Source organism: Convolutriloba macropyga, chromosome 11 (assembly GCF_964194025.1).
Source record: "Convolutriloba macropyga chromosome 11, txConMacr16.3, whole genome shotgun sequence".
Classification (NCBI taxonomy): Eukaryota; Metazoa; Xenacoelomorpha; order Acoela; family Convolutidae; genus Convolutriloba; species Convolutriloba macropyga.
In genome coordinates, this window is record NC_134478.1 from 18,636,862 (window position 1) to 18,652,449 (window position 15,588).

Below are 15,588 nucleotides of genomic sequence, written 5' to 3' on the forward strand. Positions count from 1 at the left end.
CATTAGACACCGGGTCAAGTCTAGCTGCAGTGACAAAATTCATTGAAGGAGGTGGCAACCCAAACACCATCATCAGTGACAACGGAACAAATTTCGTTGGAGAGTTACTTAACTCAGAAAATGCAATCCAGCAGAAGTAACTTTTGAAACTGAAAAAACTTAGAATTTGTCAAAATTCAGAAAAGGTCAAAACTTTTCAAATTTTTACAAGTTGGGACAGAAAATGTGAACGACCACCCCCCGAATTTGAGAAGGGAGACCAGAGGAACCCGAGGCTATAGTACACAGATAGGGTGACCTCTAAACTATTCATTGACTCTACAAACGTTATTGCATCATACCCACAAGTGTGGCTATTAGCTCTTATATGGCGCAAAAGAGGCATTTCTAAATTTTTTCATCTATTGTTAGATTTCTTAAATTGTTTATTTTAAAATACTTTACGTGTACATTAAAAGTCAAATAAGGTACATTTGAGGTATTTAGAGCCACGTATTAACCCTCCGGGCGTGTGCCAACAAATGTAAATTCTGCATTAATTTGACTTAAATGACTTTACTTGATTAACGGATCAGAAACAAGTAGCAATGTTGTTATAAACGATATTTGTTTGATTATTCACTTTACCGCAATTGTTTGAATTGTGAGAACATGTTTTATTTAAAACCAAAAAATAACTGTTGTCAAGAGCAGTTGGCTCTAAGAATAGACTAAAAATTGATTCTTTAACATTTTCATTCCTTCTTGCTAAGTTTTGGTAAATCTTAGGATCTTTCGAGTTTTAAATTAGTTGAGCTTTCTTGACAAGAATTTAGCAGCATTACTAACACTGGCTGAAGCCTTGCAAACTTCAGTACGAGATTGAACATAGATTATCACTAATGATTTTCTTTAATTCAATCAAAAGAACTAAAGTTTCAGTCCTTTAAACGCCCGAGCGACCAATTTTTTCCATGTTATCATTAGACAATCGGATTCAGTGAAGAACCAGGCCGGCGTAAATCTTGGGAACCAGGCTGTGATTTTTTGGTTCCACTGAGATTCTTTAGCAGCCGCAACAGTATGTGTCTAGCAGATTAACTTGTGTCGCCGCCAAAAAATACGTTGGATATAGTTGGGTTGGCTATCGATTCAAATACAATTCAAAAAGAATTAAACGAAGCTCAATAACATCTAGGAGTTTCATTCATCGATATCCAAAAAGTGAACTAAGCAGAAATCATGGTAACCGTTGTTAAATAGGAACAAAAACTTTCAGCTCCTGATTTGCGAAAATAGCAATAAATGAGGAGCTCTTCATGTGTTGAGAGTTTCCGGAGATTTTTCAGGACAAGCCTAATGAGGAATTTTCGAACTCGATTCGATGAGCCGGCTGATCAGATGAGCCAGCCAGATGATGTACCTCCTAGAAATGTCAGCAAGAATCTGCATGAGCAGAAAACTCGGAATGTATTATCGAAAACTAAGTTTTTCTTATTTATTATGAAGATCAAGTCGTAAGCACTTATGCGCTCATTGGATTGCTCTGGCAAAATAAGCAGCAGCAAAATGAGCATCGTTTTGTTGTTAGGCATCACATGTTTTCTGTTGATGCTAAGGTTAGAGAAATAGTCCCTTATGCCCTTGCCCATCTAGTGCATAAAACCCATCTAGAAGAAACCGCCAAAGGAAATGGCACGCAATAATGTTGCACAAGCAAAACAGTAGCACATATATGATTCCATTTTATTTCAGCTACGGAGTTTTCTGTGTCCATAGATATGCAAATCGAGTTTCAAAATTCAAAATGATGAGTTAGTAACATTCAACGTTGGAAATTCTTTGCTTTTGGACGATATTTCAAAACAAAGAGATAAATTTTCGGATTTTCAAGGCGTTGGGTTTTTATTGTAATTGTTTTGTGATACCTATTTTCACAGTTATACTTTTTTGCAATTTGTGTTTAATTTTCCGCTCTTAGCTACCGTCAACTCAATGCAATGCTTTCTTTCTCTTGTTTTGAGACGCGTTCATACAACTCCAGTGAAGTAAGTTATTCCCTAGCCGAAATATTAAATGTCATGGTTCTCTTGAAGGAAAAGGCCGATGTGAGAATTTCAACAAAACAAAGTTCCAATGTTGAAAAAAAAACACTTCTCTATCCTGTCAGAATATTGGCTGGGAGTATTAGAAAGCGCCTTGCTTGAATTACAGAACATTAGTTGTAATGTTTGAACTAAATCATATGCCGCCTTTTTTGCAGACAAAAACAAAAACTTTTATACATATTCCAGATATAACGTGTAAAATAACTTGAAAGACGCCGACACTGGCAAGCTTTACACGCATAAACACTACACACATTACCCACACAAACGCAGGCCTGCACAAAAACAAAAACACAAACCCCGACATCAAAAGAACCTTTTTAAAAAATCCTTCTTTGGCAATGGGTCTCTACCGAAGACTGATCAATTTTCATTTAGGTCTTTTTTGTTTTTTTTAAAGCAACGCTGTGTAGACTTGTTGAGGCAATTGTCTCGGTGACCTCAAATTTGACATTAAAATTTAAAATGAACTACTCAGAAGTTTTTCAATAAATTTCTGACAGTTTTTCTTGCTATTTGCTTCTGTTTTTGTCTGACATGCACAGGAACGTTTCTGTTGACCTAAAAGGCGGTTATTCAGGGTTCAATTAAATATTTTACATTTAGAGGATCTCTGAAAGATAAATCATAGCCGAACATAGAGTTGTCAAAGCGCCAAACAAAAACTTTTTTTTCACGATACCTTTAAAGTTGATTTGTAAAATTGCTCATTTACTGCAGACTGAGTTAGATAAAAGTAAGCGAAATAACTTCTGAAGATTTTAATTGTGCTTCGATGTGCCAAGAGTAAAGACTAATTCATAGCCTATATACAGAAGTATTTAGATGCCTTTCTTGAAAAAAATATATAATGCCCAAAAAGTACAGAAAAAAAGATGAGCATTTCAAAATTACTTTAAGAAATTCCTAGATAAAAAAATTCAATTTAAAAATTGGAGTTTATAAACTACCAGTGAACTCAGGTACTTAGAAGTCAGCAGATTAGCTAGATTCGATTTTTCTAGCTCAACAGAATAAGACAAATGAGATACAAATAGAAAAAAAATGACTATTTATCACCAGAAAAAATTGGCAAGGAAACCAATCGGATTCAACTGTAGTACATAATATAACAACCAACGCTTTTTAAAACCTAAAGTTTTGCAATAGAAAACACGCATATCAAAATTTAGGTTTTTAAAGCTACATTTATCTCTTTGTGCAAATATGAGCTGTTATAAATATCTAACGCTAAAACTTTGTTGTGAACACTGAAAACATTATTATCTCATTCTTCACACATTTCTTAAACCGATTCCAAAAAATCTAAACAAAGCTGGTTTTTTTAAGCGACTGTGTTTTCTAATTAAAAAAGTCATCACGTAGAATTTTTCTCCAAGAGAAGAATTTTAAGTTAACTATGTCCACAATCTCCGTAGCAGTTTTTCTCGCGTGAAAACACACGATTTGCAATTATTGCACAAAAAATTGTGTGATTCGATGCTCACACGAAAAAAATTTAGAGTGTATTGTTTTTTATTTGACCTATTCATGGAAAGCACCAGTTTCAGGGGCTTGACTTGACGAATGATTATGCTTCTCCAAATGACACTAGATGATACAAGGCCACCAAAATGACCTTTAACTACCTGAGTTGGAGCATGCGTCGGGCGTCTGGAAATATAAGAGAGAGAGACCAAACGTTCACAAGAACTTATTAATATCTTTGATGTCAAACTCCAGCAAAGCCTTTGAGTTTGAATTGAGTTATTCAATCTATGCTCAGAATCTTTTCTTCGAGATATTATCAATTGTTGCCATACGTATTGCAAAACCAGCTAAAAATGTTCTAAAATTTTTTGTGAAGTGTGGAACCTGAGCGTCAAAAAGTCGTAATTGAAATCTTAAAAATCCTGAAATGCACTGGTTCCAATGTATATTTAGTTCTGGAATTACAATGCCCCGAACAGTTCTTTGTTTGACCCTAAGTTAAGTTTCTACAAAAAGATTTTCCCTATCAGGCAGTGGGGTAAAACCCTATTTTATAAGAATTGCTGCGTTTTGTAGTCTTACTTGTTGCGTTTTATAAGAAATGCTGCGAGTTCCCGTCGGTTTTAAATACCCACGTAAGATCATCAGACATACTTCAAAGCAGAATTTTGTCCAGTGACAATCACCTTTAGGTATTTAAACATTACATGCTTCTTTATGTCAAACCTGTGAAATAATTATGGCTGAACCATTTCTGGATCAGAGGCAAATCGCCCGAACGTCTTATTTTCTCAATAAAGCTGTCATTTAAACTTGGCGCTTGTTACGGTATGTGTTATCAAATGCATAGCGACAAGACCATTTTTGCAGGATATAACTGTGAATACAGTCAGCTAAAACTGAGCCAAAAATGACTGAAGTGGCCAAAGTGTACATCCTTTTCCTTCTTTGGGCACTTAGAATAATCTGCATCTCTGTGGCTTTGCAGACGCATATGTATCGCTCGTAAGCTAGCACAAGACAGCAAATTCCGTAACTGTATTCATTCAATCGGTTGATAGCCAGGTTGGGAAAACAGCTGAACCAAAAGGGATCCACATTTTCTGTAATCGGGCGTTGGATCATCGCTTGAAGACTCGAGCGAAGTTTCTGGAAGAATTCTGGAGCGTGTGAAATAAAGTTCGAAGAATGGTTTGAAGGATGGTATTCGATAAACTGTGCAGCTACAAATTTCCACGTGTAGCCAAATACAGTGACTAGAAAATTAGTCAGAGAAAGAAGAAATATTGGGTAGTTCTGAAGTTCTCGCAAATCGGACAAAAATAAGAAACAACAGGTCAGGTACAAGTTGAACAGAGCCGATATTGCTGCAACCAGAGCCTAAAATTTCATGTTTTCTTATTTATAATAACGCAAATGACACTTCAGAACCCGGGCCGAGGTGTCAACGCTAAAAAACGCAAAATTCGGTAAGATGGGCGTTGAAAGCGGTGAATTTATGTAAGATCTACGCCCAGATTCAACGCTAAATATGTAAGATCAACGCCAAAATCCAACGCAATATAGGAAAGATTGGCGTTAAGTGCAATGAATTCATGTAAGATCTACGCTAAACTCAACGCTAAATATGTAAGATCTAAGATAAAATTCAACGCTAAATATGTAAGATCTACGCCAAATTTCAACGCAAAATATGTAAGATTGGCGTTGATTGCGTTGAATTCATGTAAGATCTACGCTAAATTCAACGCTAAATATGTAAAATCTAAGATAAAATTCAACGCTAAATATGTAAGATCTACGCCAAATTTCAACGCAAAATGTGTAAGATTGGCGTTGATTGCGTTGAATTTATGTAAGATCTACGCTAAATTCGACGCAAAATATGTAAGATCTACGCTAAAAATCAACGCAAAATATATAATATCTATGCTAAAATTCAGCGCTAAATATGTAAGATCAACGCCAAAATCCAACGCAAAATATGTAAGATTGGCGTTGATTGCGTTGAATTTATGTAAGATCTACGCTAAATTCAACGCAAAATATGTAAGATCTACGCTAATATTCAACGTAAAATATATAAGATCCACGCTAAATTCAACGCTAAATATGTAAGATCTAAGATAAAATTCAACGCTAAATATGTAAGATCTACGCCAAATTTCAACGCAAAAAATGTAAGATTGGCGTTGAATGCGTTTAATTTATGTAGCATCTACGCTAAAAATCAACGCTAAATAAGTAAGATCTACGCTAAAATACACCGCCAAATATGTAAGATGTACGCCAAAAATGCAACGCAAAATAGGTAAGATTGGCCTTAAATGCGTTGAATTTATGTAAGATCTACGCCAAATTTCAACGCAAAGTATGTAAGATTGGCGTTGAATGCGTTGAATTTATGTAAGATCTACGCTAAATTCAACGCTAAATATGTAAGATCTACGCTAAAATTCAACGCTAAATATGTAAGATCTACGCCAAATTTCAACGCAAAATAGGTAAGATTGGCGTTGAATGCGTTGAATTTATGTAAGATCTACGCCAAAAATCAACGCTAAATGTGTAAGATCTACCACAAAATTCAACGCAAAGCTATGTAAGCTATGTATGTAATTTTACATAGTTTTGCGTTGAATTTTAGAGTAGATCTCACAGATTTTGCGTGGAACTTAGCGTAGAGTTTACATAATTTCAACGCAATCAACGCCAATCTTACACATTTAGCGTTTATTTTTAGCGTAGATACTTCAAAAATTAAACGCATTTAACGCCAATCTTACATTTTTTGCGTTGAACCTTGGCGTAGATCTTATATATTTTGCGTTGAATTTTGTCGTGGATCTTACATATTTAGCGTTGAATTTTAGAGTAGATCTTACATATTTTGCGTTGAATTTAGCGAAGATCTTACATAAATTCAACGCAATCAACGCTAATCTTACATATTTTGCGTTGAAATTTGGCGTAGATCTTACATATTTAGCGTTGAATTTTATCTTAGATCTTACATATTTAGCGTTGAATTTAGCGTAGATCTTACATAAATTCAACGCAATCAACGCGAATGTTACATATTTTGCGTTGAAATTTGGCGTAGATCTTACATATTTAGCGTTGAATTTTATCTTAGATCTTTCATTTTTAGTGTTGAAATTAGGGTAGATCTTACATAAATTCAACGCAATCAACGCCAATCATACATATTTTGCGTTGAATTTTGGCTCAGATCATATATATTTAGCGTTGAATTTTATCTTAGATCTTACATATTTAGCGCTGAATTTAACGTAGATCTTACATGAATTCAACGCATTCAACGCCAATCTCTCCTATGTTGCGTTGATTTTTGGCGTTGATCTTACATATTTAGCGCTGAATTTTAGCGTAGATCTTATATATTTTGCGTTGAAGTTTAGCGTTGATATTACATGTTTAGCGTTGAATTTAGCGTAGATCTTACATAAATTCACCGCATTCAACGCCTCTCTTACCTATTTTGCGTTGATTTTTGGCGTTGAACTTACATATTTAGCGTTGAATTTTAGCGAAGATCTTAAATATTTTGCGTCGAATTTAGCGTAGATCTTACATAAATTCGACGCAATCGACGCCAATTTTAAATAGTTTTGCGTTGAATTTTGGCGTGGATCTTACATATTTAGCGTTGAATTTTAGAGTAGATCTCACATATTTTGCGTTGAATTTAGCGTAGAGCTTACATAATTTCAACGCAGTCAACGTCAATCTTACATATTTAGCGTTGATTTTTAGCGTAGATCCTACAATAATTAAACGCATTCAACGCCAATCTTACATTTTTTGCGTTGAACTTTGGCGTAGATCTTATATATTTTGCGTTGAATTTTAGCGTAGATCTTACATATTTTGCGTTGAATTTAGCGTAGATCCTACATAAAATCAACGCAATCAACGCCAATCTTTCCTATGTTGCGTTGAATTTTAGCGTAGATCTTACATATTTTGCGTTGAATTTAGCGTAGATCCTACATAAAATCAACGCAATCAACGCCAATCTTTCCTATGTTGCGTTGAATTTTGGCGAAGATCTTACATATTTAGCGTTGATTTTTAGCGTAGATCTTATATATTTAGTGTTGAATTTAGCGTAGATCATACATAAATTCAACGCATTCAACGCCAATCTCTCCTATGTTGCGTTGATTTTTGGCGTTGATCTTACATATTTAGCGCTGAATTTTAGCGTAGATCTTATATATTTTGCGTTGAATTTTAGCGTTGATATTACATGTTTAGCGTTGAATTTAGCGTAGATCTTACATAAATTCACCGCATTCAACGCCTCTCGTACCTATTTTGCGTTGATTTTTGGCGTTGAACTTACATATTTAGCGTTGAATTTTAGCGAAGATCTTACATATTTTGCGTCGAATTTAGCGTAGATCTTACATAAATTCGACGCAATCGACGCCAATTTTAAATAGTTTTGCGTTGAATTTTGGCGTGGATCTTACATATTTAGAGTTGAATTTTAGAGTAGATCTCACATATTTTGCGTTGAATTTAGCGTAGAGCTTACATAATTTCAACGCATTCAACGTCAATCTTACATATTTAGCGTTGATTTTTAGCGTAGATCCTACAATAATTAAACGCATTCAACGCCAATCTTACATTTTTTGCGTTGAACTTTGGCGTAGATCTTATATATTTTGCGTTGAATTTTAGCGTAGATCTTACATATTTTGCGTTGAATTTAGCGTAGATCCTACATAAAATCAACGCAATCAACGCCAATCTTACATAGTTTTGCGTTGATTTTTAGCGTAGATCTTACATATTTAGTGTTGAATTTAGCGTAGATCATACATAAATTCAACGCATTCAACGCCAATCTTACCTATTTTGCGTTGATTTTTGGTGTTGATTTTACATAATTAGCGTTGTATTTTAGCGTAGATCTTACATATTTTGCGTTGAATTTAGCGTAGATCTTAAATAAATTCAACGCAATCAACGCCAATCTTACATAGTTTTGCGTTGAATTTTAGCGTAGATCTTACATATTTAGCGTTGAATTTTAGCGTCGATCTTACATATTTAGCGTTGAATTTAGCGTAGATCTTACATATATTCAACGCATTCAACGCCAACATTACATACTTTGCGTTGAAATTTGGCTTAGATCTTACATATTTAGCCTTGAATTTTAGCATAGACCTTACATATTATGCGTTGAATTTAGCGTAGATCTTACATATATTCAACGCAATCAACGCCAATCTTACATAGTTTTGCGTTGAATTTTGGCGAAGCTCTTAGATATTTAGCGTTGATTTTAGCGTAGATATTACATACATTCACCGCATTCAACGCCAATCTTACCATTTTTGCGTTGATTTTTGGCGTTGATCTTACATATTTAGCGTTGAATTTGAGCGTAGATCTTACATATTTTGCGTTGAATTTAGCGTAGATATTACATATATTCATCGCATTCAACGCCAAGCTTACCTATTTTGCGTTGAAATTTGGCGTAGATCTTACATATTTAGCGTTGAAATTTAGCGTAGATCTTACATATTTAGTGTTAAATTTAGCGTAGATCTTACATAAATTCAACGCATTCAACACCAATCTTACCTATTTTGCGTTGGATTTTGGCGTTGATCTTAAATATTTAGCGCTGATTTTTAGCGTAGATCTTTTATATTTTGCGCTGAATTTAGCGTAGATCTTACACAAATTCACCACATTCAACGCCAATCTTACCAATTTTGCGTTGATTTTTGAAGTTGATCTTTCATAGTTAGCTTTGAATTTTAGCGTAGATATTACATATATTCAACGCATTCAACGCCAATCTTACCTATTTTGCGTTGAAATTTGGCTTAGATCTTACATATTTAGCGTTGAATTTAGCGTAGATATTACAAAAATTCAACGCATTCAACGCCACTCTTACCTATTTTGCGTTGGATTTTGGCATTGATCCTAAATATTTAGCGCTGAATTTTAGCGTAGATCTTACATATTTTGTGTTAAATTTAGCGTAGATCTTACATAAATTCAACGCAATTAACGCCAATCTTACATAGTTTTGCGTTGAACTTTGGCGAAGATCTTAGATATTCAGCGTTGAATTTAGCGTAGATATTACATATATTCAACGCATTCAACGCAAATCTTACCTATTTTGCGTTGGATTTTGGCGTTGGTCTTACATATTTAGCGCTGAACTTTAGCGTATATTTTTTATATTTTGCGTTGAATTTAGCGTAGATCTTACATAAATTCACCGCATTCAACGCCAATCTTACATAGTTTTGCGTTGAACTTTGGCGTAGATCTTAGATTTTTAGTGTTGATTTTAGCGTTTATATTACATATATTCAACGCATTCAACGCAAATTTTACCTATTTTGCGTTGGATTTTGGCGTTGGTCTTACATATTTAGCGCTGAACTTTAGCGTATATTTTTTATATTTTGCGTTGAATTTAGCGTAGATCTTACATAAATTCACCGCATTCAACGCCAATCTTACCAATTTTGCGTTGAAATTTGGCATAGAACTTAGATATTTAGCGCTGAATTTTAGCGTAGATCTTATATATTTTGCGTTGAATTTAGCGTAGATCTTACATAAATTCAACGCCAATCAACGCAAATCTTACCTATTTTGCGTTGGATTTTGGCGTTGATCTTACATATTTAGCGCTGAATGTTAGCGAAGATCTTTTATATTTTGCGTTGAATTTAGCGTAGATCTTACATAATATCACCGCATTCAACGCCAACCTTACCAATTTTGGCGTTGATTTTTGGCGTTGATTTTACATATTTAGCGTTGAATTTTAGCGTAGATCTTACATATTTTGCGTTGAATTTAGAGTAGATATTACATATATTCAACGCATTCAACGCCAGTCTTACCTATTTTGCGTTGAAATTTGGCGGAGATCTTACATATTTAGCGTTGAATTTTAGCGTAGATCTTACATATTTAGCGTTGATTTTAGCGTAGATCTTACATAAAATCAACGCATTCAACGCCAATCTTACCTATTTTGCGTTGGATTTTGGCATTGATCCTAAATGCTCAGCGCTGAATTTTAGCGTAGATCTTACATAAATTCAACGCATTCAACGCCAATCTTACCTATTTTGCCTTGAAATTTGGCGGAGATCTTACCTATTTTGCGTTGAAATTTGGCGGAGATCTTACATATTTAGCGTTGAATTTTAGCGTAGATCTTACATATTTAGCGTTGAATTTAGCGTAGATCTTACATAAATTCAACGCAATCAACGCCAATCTTCCAAAGTTTTGCGTTGAATTTTGGCATAGTTCTTAGATATTTAGCGTTGAATTTAGCGTAGATATTATAAATAATCAACGCATTCAACGCCAATCTTACCTATTTTGCGTTAGATTTTGGCGTTGATCTTGCATATTTAGCGCTGAATTTTAGCGTATATCTTTTATACTTTGCGTTGAATTTAGCGTAGATCTTACATAAATTCACCGCATTCAACGCCAATCTTGCCAATTTTGCATTGAATTTTGGCGTAGATCTTAGATATTTAGCGTTGAATTTAGCGTAGATCTTACATAATTTCAGGGCAATCAACGCCAATCTTACATAGTTTTGCGTTGATTTTTGGCGTAGATCTTACATATTTAGCGTTGAATTTTAGCGTAGATCTTACATATCTAGCGTTGAATTTAGCGTAGATCTTACATAAATTCAATACATTCAACGCCAATCTTAACTATTTTGCGTTGGATTTTGGCGTTGATCTTACATAATTAGCGCTGAATTTTAGCGTAGATCTGACATATTTTGCGTTGAATTTAGTCTAGATCTTACATAAATTCAACGCAAGCAACGCCATCTTACATATTTTGCGTTGAAATTTGGCGTAGATCTTACATATTTAGCGTTGAAATTTAGCGTAGATCTTACATATTTTGCGTTGAAGTTAGCGTAGATCTTACATAAATTCAACGCCAATCTTACATGTTTTGCATTGATTCTTGGTGTAGATCTTACATAAATTCAACGCATTCAACGCCAATCTTACCTATTTTGCGTTGGATTTAGACGTTGATCTTACATATTTAGCGCTGAATTTTACCGTATATCTTTTATATTTTGCGTTGAATTTAGCGTAGATCTTACATAAATTCATCGCATTCAGCGCCAATCTTGCCAATTTTGTGTTGAATTTTGGCGTAGATCTTAGATATTTAGCGTTGAATTTAGCGTAGATCTTACATAAATTCAGTGCAATCAACGCCAATCTTACATAGTTTTGCGTTGAATTTTGGCGTAGATCGTACATATTTAGCGTTGAATTTTAGCGTAGATCTTACATATCTAGCGTTGAATTTAGCGTAGATCTTACATAAATTCAATGCATTCAACGCCAATCTTAGCTATTTTGCGTTGGATTTTGGCGTTAATCTTACATAATTAGCGCTGAATTTTAGCGTAGATCTGACATATTTTGCGTTGAATTTACCCTAGATCTTACATAAATTCAACGCAAGCAACGCCATCTTACTTATTTTGCGTTGAAATTTGGCGTAGATCTTACATATTTAGCGTTGAAATTTAGCGTAGATCTTACATATTTTGCGTTGAAGTTAGCGTATATCTTACATAAATTCAACGCCAATCTTACATGTTTTGCATTGAATTTAGCGTAGATCTTACATAAATTCGACGCAATCGACGCCAATTTTACATAATTTTGAGTTGATTTTTGGCATAGATATTACATATTTAGCGGTGTATTTTCGCGTAGATGTTACATGTTTAGCGTTGAATTTAGCGTAGATCTTATATAAATTCAACGCCAATCTTACATACTTTGCGTTGAAATTTGGCGTAGATCTTACATAAATTCAACGCATTAAACGCCAATCTTACCTATTTTTCGTTGGATTTTGGCGTTGACCTTACATATTTAGCGCTGATTTTTAGCCTAGATCTTACATATTTTGCGTTGAATTTAGCGTAGATCTTACATAAATTCAACGCAATCAACGCCAATCTTACATATTTTGCGTTGAAATTTGGCTTAAATCTTACATATTTAGCGTTGAATTTTATCTTAGATCTTACATATTTAGCGTTGAATTTAGCGTAGATCTTACATGAATTCAACGCTTTCAACGCCAATCTTTCCTATGTTGCGTTGGATTTTGGCGTTGATCTTACATATTTAGCGCTGAATTTTAGCGTAGATCTTATATATTTTGCGTTGAATTTTAGCGTAGATCTTACATTTTTTGCGTTGAATTTAGCGTAGATCTTATATAAATTCAACGCAATCAACGCCAATCTTATATAGTTTTGCGTTGATTTTTGGCGTAGATCTTACATATATAGCGTTGAATTTTAGCGTAGATCTTACATATTAAGCGTTGAATTTAGCGTAGATCTTACATAAATTCAACGCATTCAACGCCAATATTACATATTTTGCGTTTAAATTCGGCGTAGATCTTACATATTTAGCGTTGACTTTTAGCGTAGATCTTACATATTTAGTGTTGAATTTAGCGTAGATCTTACATAAATTCAACGCATTCAACGCCAATATTACATCTTTTGCGTTTAAATTCGCTTAAATCTTACATATTTAGCGTTGAATTTTATCTTAGATCTTACATATTTAGCGTTGATTTTAGCGTAGATCTTACATGAATTCAACGCTTTCAACGCCAATCTTTCCTATGTTGCGTTGGATTTTGGCGTTGATCTTACATATTTAGCGCTGAATTTTAGCGTAGATCTTATATATTTTGCGTTGAATTTTAGCGTAGATCTTACATTTTTTGCGTTGAATTTAGCGTAGATCTTATATAAATTCAACGCATTCAACGCCAATATTACATATTTTGCGTTTAAATTCGGCGTAGATCTTACATATTTAGCGTTGACTTTTAGCGTAGATCTTACATATTAAGCGTTGAATTTAGCGTAGATCTTACATAAAATCAACGCATTCAACGCCAATATTACATATTTTGCGTTTAAATTCGGCGTAGATCTTACATATTTAGCGTTGAATTTTAGCGTAGATCTTACATATTTTGAGTTGAAATTAGCGTAGATCTTACAAAAATTCAACGCATTCAACGCCAATCTTACATATTTTGCGTTGAAATTTGGCGTAGATCTTACATATTTAGCGTTGAATTTAGCGTAGATCTTACATAAATTCAACGCAATCAACGCCAATCTTACATGTTTTGCGTTGAAATTTGACGTAGATCTTACATATTTAGCGTTGAATTTTATCTTAGATCTTACATATTTAGCGTTGAATTTAGCGTAGACATTATATGAATTCAACGCTTTCAACGCCAATCTTTCCTATGTTGCATTGGATTTTGGCGTTGATCTTACATATTTAGCGCTGAATTTTAGCCTAGATCTTACATATTTTGCGTTGAAATTTGGCGTAGATCTTTCATATTTAGCGTTGAATTTTATCTTAGATCTTACATATTTAGCGTTGAATTTAGCGTAGATCTTACATGAATTCAACGCATTCAACGCCAATCTTTCCTATGTTGCATTGGATTTTGGCGTTGATCTTACATATTTTGCGTTGAATTTTAGCGTAGATCTTACATATTTTGCGTTGAATTTTGCGTAGATCTTACATAAATTCAACGCAATCAACGCCAATCTTACATAGTTTTGCGTTCAGTTTTGGCGTAGATCTTACATATTAAGCGTTGAATTTTAGCGTAGATCTTGCATATTTAGCGTTGAATTTAGCGTAGATCTTACATAAATCCAACGCATTCAACGCCAATATTACATATTTTGCGTTGAATTTCGGCTTAGATCTTATATATTTAGCGTTGAATTTTAGCGTAGATCTTACATATTTGGTGTTGATTTTAGCGTAGATCTTACATAAATTCAACGCATTCAACGCATTCAACGCCAATCTTACCTATTTTGCGTTGATTTTTGGTGTTGATCTTACATATTTAGCGTTGAATTTTAGCGTAGATCTTACATACTTTGCGTTGAAATTTGGCGTAGATCTTACATAAATTCAACGCATTAAACGCCAATCTTAAATATTTTGCGTTGGATTTTGGCGTTGATCTTACATATTTTAGCGTTGAATTTTAGCGTAGATCGTACATACTTTGCGTTGAAATTTGGCGTAGATCTTACATAAATTCAACGCATTAAACGCCAATCTTAAATATTTTGCATTGGATTTTGGCGTAGATCTTACATATTTAGCGTTGAATTTTAGCGTAGATCTTACATACTTTGCGTTGAAATTTGGCGTAGATCTTACATAAATTCAACGCATTAAACGGCAATCTTACCTATTTTGCGTTGGATTTTGGCGTTGATCTTACATATTTAGCGCTGAATTTTAGCCTAGATCCTACATGTTTTTGCGATGAATTTAGCGTAGATCTTACATAAATTCAACGCAATCAACGCCAATCTTACATATATTGCGTTGAAATTTGGCGTAGATCTTACATATTTCGCGTTGAATTTTAGCCTAGATCTTACATATTTTGCGATGAATTTAGCGTAGATCTTACATAAATTCAACGCAATCAACGCAATCTTACATATATTGCGTTGAAATTTGGCGTAGATCTTACATATTTAGCGTTGAATTTTATCTTAGATATTACATATTAAGTGTTGAATTTAGCGTAGATCTTACATGAATTCAACGCATTCAACGCGAATCTTTCCTATGTGCGTTGGATTTTGGCATTGATCTTACATATTAAGCGCTGAATTTTAGCGTAGATCTTATATATTTTGCGTTGATTTTTAGCGTAGATCTTACATATTTTGCGTTGAATTTAGCGTAGATGTTACATAAATTTAACGCATTCAACGCCAATATTACATATTTTGCGTTGAAATTCGGCGTAGATCTTACAAATTTAGCGTTGAATTTTAGCGTAGATCTTACATATTTAGTGTTGAATTTAGTGTAGATCTTACATAAATTCAACGCATTCAACGCCAATC